The 7,609-nt window shown below is 34.9% G+C and overlaps 1 non-coding gene across 1 annotated transcript; it reads right to left on the bottom strand.

The window, feature by feature from the left end:
• Window positions 1-3,719: 3,719 nt before the first annotated feature.
• Window positions 3,720-3,826, bottom strand: LOC124898292. Its single transcript, XR_007055267.1, has one exon. It is a non-coding gene; the product is annotated as a small nucleolar RNA R71 (small nucleolar RNA).
• Window positions 3,827-7,609: the final 3,783 nt, after the last annotated feature.

Raw genomic sequence — 7,609 nt, 5'->3', positions numbered from 1 at the left:
ACTAGGAAGGTCAATAGGTGGTCCCGGACAAGTTTTAAATTTTTTGAAACTTGTTTAGACCATGTTCGAAAGGCCAAAATAGTGGACCAACGTGATCTTGGCGCGCCGCATCGCCAATTGTGTTGGTTGATATTTCTGCAAGTTTCCAGGGTCAAAGTATTGAGACTCAAAGCGATGATGGCGCAATGCATCGACTATCACATCAATTCCATTGACGTGCCGCATCGATAATAGCATCCATGCCCAATTTCAGTCATTAAATGTTCGCATTTTTATGGGCAAAAGGGTCAATTTCCCACCCTATATAAGTCTAAAACACGGGATTTAGCCCTAATTCAACCAAAATATAGTGTCTCTCTCAAGTTTCTATCAAGACCAAGTTAGGGTTTTCAATTAAAGATTCAAATTCAGTACTCAAATTCAAGAATCTCTCCATCAATCTTCGTATAATCAAGAACTAAGGTATGCATAGTGTTCATTCATGGATTCCTTTCATCTATAAAGCCCGAGAGTCAAGTTTTAAACAATGAATTCTGATATTCATGTTATGGATTGATTATGTTCATGTGGTTGTTGTTGTACGATTCCCAAGTTTGAATCATTATTGGTTTTATGAAACTATGTTAGCATGCAAGTTGAAAACTATGAACTTAGTTAGTTATGGTGTGTTAATTTGATGATTATGCCTATACCCTAAGTCGTGCATGTAAGGTGTTTGATAAAATGCCTTAGAGAATAGAAATTTTGCATCAAAGCTTAATTATGACCAAAACAATGAATAAATGTTTTACCCTTATGTTCAAATGACTCCCATGCTATTGATATGCATTGTAGATGTTTGTTGGAATGCTCATGATGTTAGAGTATGAAATTATGACATGATTATATGCATTCCTATCCACGTACAAAATTATAATAACCATGTGTTTTTTAAAGTCCCAAACTTATTGTATGATGAAATGTTGATATTGATCATGTGTTAAAGAAGTGTCAAGTCTTGTCAGTTTCAAGCTATTGAGTCCTGAGGGTACTTGTAACCGATAATTTAGTTGTGTGCCTAGAGCCAGTGTCAGTTTTCCTAATACTCTCAGTCAATCCATGATCATTAGAATTAAGTCAGTCTCATGACTCAAAAAATTTAGTGAATTCAGTATCAGTCTAGTCCTACTCAGTAACCTCAACAATCTCAGTAACCTTAGAGATCTCAGTAATATCAGTAATCTCTGTAATCTTCGTAATCTCAGCAATCTCAGTCAATTTTTAGATCTCAATAGTATTTCGTCAGTCAACAGAATTAAGTGAACCTAGTTCAAATTAGTTATACAATACGATCAGTAACAGTTCAGTTCAGTTAAATCAGTTCAGTGTCTTTTCAATTGGGAGTAGGATTCATCACTGAGTAAACCAAAGGATAAGGGCTCATCTGTCAGTCAGTAGAGGGTGGTGATCCTTAGAATCAATCCTTGGATTCCAGAACTACGTAGCCAGCATAGGTTGAGATGTACCCCTACGAGTCTAGGGATTATACATCTTTTTTAAGTTTTTCCTTACAAGTTGATGGAAGAGCTCCCTATCAGAGAGGGTTTTCTCACAGCTTGTCTTTACCCGAGGCACGATACTGTCACCCTTCCAGCTGGGGTTATATGTTGGACCCCACCCATTCAGATTTGAGGCATGTCAGTTAGATGATTACCTCCCACAGTCTTTGTTTCAGATTCAGTTTCAGTAATTAAACTCAATTCAGTTCTATAGATATTAGGATTGTCAGATATATAGTCGCTCAGTTAGTATGGAACTCAGCTGGTTCAACCAGAATCAGGACTGTCAGATACAGTCATCCAACTCAGTCTAGAACTCAGATAGTTCTTCATATTCAGAACTGTCAGATACAATCACCCAGTCCAATAAAAGAGAGCAAAAAAGAGTGAAACTTAAGACCTGGAATATTCAGCCTCGGTTACCATAATTGAGGTTCTCTCTCCGTAGTTACGGTCAGTCAAGACAGTCAGAGCAATGCAGTTGCAACATTTAACTACGGTTTCATAGTCACGGTCGTGGACAGCCGTGCATGCCCGCGGTCAAGCGGGAATATGCCTAGGGGTAGATTTGTAAAAGCACTTAGACGCCTCCCGAGCTATATTTAAGCAAAAAACCCTTCCTCTCTAGTATTGCTTAGCTCATAAGATATCTTGGAATTCAAAACTTAAAAACCCTAATTTTAGGGGCAAGTAGTAATTAACTTTGGAGACTCAAATTTCTTAGTTTCTTGGTAAAGAATGAATGCTTTTAATAATCCCCATGGTATATTTCTATTTACTTTCTTTATGAGTAGCTAAAGAATTTAATCTTTGGATTATGTTGAATTAGAGTGTGATTGCGTTTGGGTATTGTTGTGTTTGCATGGATTTTAGTTGTTGGGTATGAATTTCACCATTGCTTGAGCTTATGTGTTAGAATTTGATGGGTGAAAACTTCAAATCTCCAAATGGGTTTGATGAGAGAATACTCTAAGCTCTAGAAACTCTTTGTCATCCTCGAAAGAGGGATTTATATGAATATTACGTAACCCGTAACATCCTCGAACGAGGGTTATCAGGGGACAAATAAATGGTGAACAACTACGCCTATGGTTTACTACCCTTTGCAATCTTAGAAATAAGTGTTTAGGGAGTGAAAATCATGTCAAGAGCATCATCCTAGAAATAGGGATGCTTGGTTGAGGTTTTGGGCGGTTCTATAAACTCCACACTTGTTAGGTGCTCGAAAGAGCCAATGGGTGAAATCTTTAGGGTTTTATTGTAAAATTAACCTCAATGATCTTTGACCTAGCCTATCCTTTAATTATTAACTAAAGTTCATAATAAACCAACATTACTTCACATACTTTACCGTTAAGACTACGTAATCCTAAGATCTCTCCAAACCTTGAGTTCATACCTAAGATAGCATTTACCGACTACTTGTTGAAGTTGGTGTAAAAAGTTTTCAAATATTTCCCTCACTTAGTTGTACATGTTGATTTCATTAGCATCCCGGGTAACCTTATAGTAACTTGAGCACCCATCGGTTTGAAGTCTATAACATTCACTCCTTGAGATTTGACCCCAAATTACATTGGGTTACTTGACAATGACCGCCTCACCCCTCTATCATGGGAGTGATTTGAGCATTATCAAAATGGTGCCATTGCCAGAGAGTGAAATATAGATTCCACTTGTGTAGTGTTATTTTTACTTGGGAGTATTCAGAGTGTCGTACTTTATTTTCTTTGTTGTTTTTGGATCCTTTGTAGGTAATCTTATCATAACCGAAACTATAAGTGAAGGCACCAATTAGGTGGAGTCCCTTGATGAAACCACTCATGGAGAAAGTCACTCGAATGGTGGTTGTCATACGAGTGAAAACCATATCCAGCTCACCATGGGAGCGAGACATTTCATGTGACTAGTGTCATGCTTCATGTGTTGCAAGTAAAGGGGCTATTCGGAGGCCAAGCCCATGAGGATCCGTATGTTCACTTGAAAAATTTCTTGGAAGTTTGTACTCTATTCAACATCTCTCGTTTGACTCTAGAGTCCTTTCAGCTTCGACTCTTTTCTTTCTCACTAATATGGGAAACATTGTTATGGTTTCTCACACTCTATACGGCTTTGCTCACTTCATGGAAGGAGATCACAAAGGAGTTTTTAGATCAATACTCCTCTCCATCCAAGTTGTGTCACTTAAGAAATAAAATCATGAACTTTAAACAAAGGTATGGGGATCCATTTCATGAAACATGGGAGAGATTTCATAGGAAGTTAGCCAAATTCCCAAACCATGAGATTTTTGGGAAGACGCTTCTCCAAATATTCTATCAGGCACTGGATCCTTTAAGCCAAACGGTGGTAAATGAAGCAGCGAAGGGTTTTCTCTTAAACTTGCGCTTCTACGCGGCTATAAAATTGTTGAGAGAGGTAACTAAACACAATCGAGAATGTCCACCTGAAACCTCAACATTTCAATTAGCCCTCTACCCAAGCCCATGATTAGTAGAGAACAAAGAAAGTGGGATGAGGATCAAGATCAAACCATGGCAAAGATCTTGACCTAACTCGATCTCTTAACCAAGTATGTCATGGGTGCACCTGTGAAAATAGCAAACTCTATAACACCAAGAGCCTATTATGAATATGAATAAGCTAGGAGAATGGAGGAGGAAATTTGGTACCCATCTAACCGCTTGAGGGGTTCTCATTTGGCCTATCATGGGCACGGTAGGAAGGTTCATGACTTGAATTTTGTGGTTGGTGAATGAGTTATATCAAATATATCACCCATAAAGGGTGTCATGAGGTTTGAGAAGTAGGGAAAACTTAGCCAGAGGTTTAATAGTCCTTTTGAGATTTTAAAATGCTTTAGGGAGGTAGCCTTGGTTTTTCCCTACCTCCTGGTTTTTCATTGCATTCACTTTTTAAGTCTCGATATTGAAGAAGTATCATTCTATGGTTTACAGATGGTTTAGTAGGATTTGGTGGATTTATATTAGATTCTAACATTTTATGAAGAGACCATGGCCATTTTAAATAGAAAGATTTAGAAATTGAGATCAAAGAAAATCGTTTAAATAAATGTTCAATAAAAGCATTGTCCAAATTAGAAGGCTAGTTCATAGATAGAGTTTGATATACAGAGTATACATTCAAAAGTTCGAGATAGTTCAGGTACCACTCTTATCCTTACATTTGAGGATGAAAAGTGTGTTTTAGTGGTGAATGATGACAAATCTCATGGTAATATTTTATATGTTATGCATTTTGATTATTTTACCTCTTCTCATGGTTACTTTATGGTATATGTGGTAGGTGGGTATGGCTGACATAATACTCTAGGTGGTTGGGGGAAAATTATGTGGGTTTTTTTTTTCATTTTTGAAGGTTTGGAAGTTAGTTTAGTTGACTAAAGTCAAAATTAAGGGATACCGCGGTCATATGGAAATTTTGACAGCCCCATTGATTTTAAATAAGGTATCATTTTTGAAAACCATAGTAACAGTTACAACATTTTCAATAAAAGTAGCAGTAAAGAAAAATAAAAATATAAGAATATCAATTAAACATAAACTAAAAATTAATCTTAGATGTAATAAGTGAATGAAATATTAGACTTTAAAAATTAAAATGCATTAGATGGAAACTTAAAATGAGGACAAAGGGGCAGAGATGTAGAGAGTCCTAGGAAACAACTTAAACATGCAAAATAGAAAAAGACATAGATAGTCCATGGAACAACATGGATATAAAAATCATTACTAATAAAATGAGATTGACTTAGGTCCTAGATCCTTAGAAATTGTTGTTGTGGTTTGAATCTTGAGCATTCATCTATTTGAAATATGACTCATCAAATAAAGCCATCACATTATCATTATTCCAGTCTATCAATTCAGACCATGTTGGACTTTGTGGAAAGCCAACAGAGTAGTTTTGATTGTCATTCACTGAAATTGATGGATCCATTATTGGGATACTCATAGAAGGGTCCATTTCTAGTCTCGCTAGAGGAAAGACTGGAGTACACATTGGAGAAGTTATTCCAAGTGAAGATACTGGCAAATCTATTATCGTTGGAGGTATTCGAAGGAAAAAAGGATCTCTTCTAAGTTCCATTTATTGGGATGTTGAAGAATACAATTGTGGAACCATTGGAGAAAATATTTCTGATGAAAATGATGAATAATGAGGATCCAACAAGGGGTCAACATGAGAAACCATTTGAGGAGGAGTCATTAAAGGATCCTCCAAATGATGCAATTGTTGGGGAACTTCAGTGTGAGAAAATGAAGGAATTATGGGTAGATCCACCATAGGAAGATCCCACATTGGATCCACATCCACATTAGGGAAAAATAGAGGAGCTCTTGGACCTTCAAAGTCAATCCCACCAGAAATAGTTAATGGAGCCATTATAGAAACCATCGGTATTGGTATACCAGTAGGGGACAATAGAGGAGCCATTGGACCCTCTGAGTTAGTCTCTCTTAGTACCACTGGTCCAAAAATTGAATGAGAGGCACTCGATGTAGAACCATCTCCATCAGCTTTGTTTTTCATCATTTCATGTATCTTTTTGAGATGTTGTCTCATCATTAACATCATAGCATTAACATCGGCAGGGTTCATGTCAATGGTAACATCTTTTTCTTTCATCACATCTTCCATTAAAATCGTGATTTCCTTGATATTATTTTCCTTCCTTAACTTCTCTAGTTTTTTCTCCATCTTGGCAATTCTTTTTTTGGTGAACATATCTATTGTCATCATATTTTTGGATTGAAACAATGGTGGAAGCTACTTAAATTTGGTAAATATATTGATTGTCTCATCATTGTTTGAAAATACAATGGGTTCTTTTTGGTAAGGGCTAAACATGACACTAGTCGTTTCAACCTCACAAAGTTTACTTAGATCACCAACCTTTTTCACAAACCCTTTTGGTCTTTTCCTGAATGTGTCTCTTCTTTTACCATCATTTTCAATAAAAGCGAAGTTCACTTTTTTTCTACTCATTGATAGAGGAGGAAGAGGAGGGAAAATGTGTTTGTTTTAATGGAGATTAAATGACTTTTTTATTTTTGTGTGTTTCTTTACCTAGGATAGACTCCTTTTGTAGTGGAAATTTAGATTCAATAAATTTTTGATTAATTTCAATTGGAGCATACTTAATTATCAATATTAACTATTTTTGGCATAAAATTAAATGAGGGTGTATTAGATACCAAATTAAATGCTATCATTTTGAAATATGTGTAGTTTATGACCCGGATCTTATCTTGATCAACTTTTTTGAGTCAAACTTTTCTTATTAGGAAAATAACTTAATGTGGTTTAAATCTAAGTATATAAAAAAGATGGTCATAAAGTAATAACAAGTTTATTTGTTTACGTATTTTAGTCATCAAGGAAGTTTTAAGAAAATATATTTTAATTTATATATTCACAAAATTAAAATTGAAATAAGCAACCATTTAATTTCCTAAGTTATACATAGATGATATACTACTATATACAAAAACTTAAGAGGAACATTTAAAATTATTAGAACAATTTACAGATATAATAGAAAAATCGGGAATAAGTTTAAGTGAAAAGAAAGTCAAAGTTATGAAAAACCAGATAGAGTTTTTAGGAATACAAATAGATAAAAGTGGAGTAAAAATGCAACAACATATAAAAAAAAAAATTCAAAAGAAGAATTAGATACGAAAAAAGAAATTACAATCATTTTTAGGATTAGTAAACCAAATAAGAGAATATATACCAAAACTAGCAGAAAACCTAAAGCCTTTACAGAAAAAATTAAAAAAGGACGTAGAATATAATTACAACGAAGATAAAAAACAAGTCCAGAAAATAAAAATACTTTATAATAAATTACCAAAATTACAATTCCCAGACGAAGATAAAAAATTTATATATATAGTAGAAGCAGATGCAAGTGAATATAGTTATGGAGGAGTACTTAAATATAGGTACGAAAATGAAAAATTAGAACATCATTGCAGATACTACTTAGTTACGTTTAATGAAATAGAAATAATAGTCCAACTAATATCCATTTTAAATCTTTG

Source organism: Capsicum annuum, chromosome 4 (genome assembly GCF_002878395.1).
Source record: "Capsicum annuum cultivar UCD-10X-F1 chromosome 4, UCD10Xv1.1, whole genome shotgun sequence".
Lineage (NCBI taxonomy): Eukaryota > Viridiplantae > Streptophyta > Magnoliopsida > Solanales > Solanaceae > Capsicum > Capsicum annuum.
Note: the sequence above shows the minus strand (reverse complement) of the source record. Positions and strands in the feature narration are given on the sequence as shown.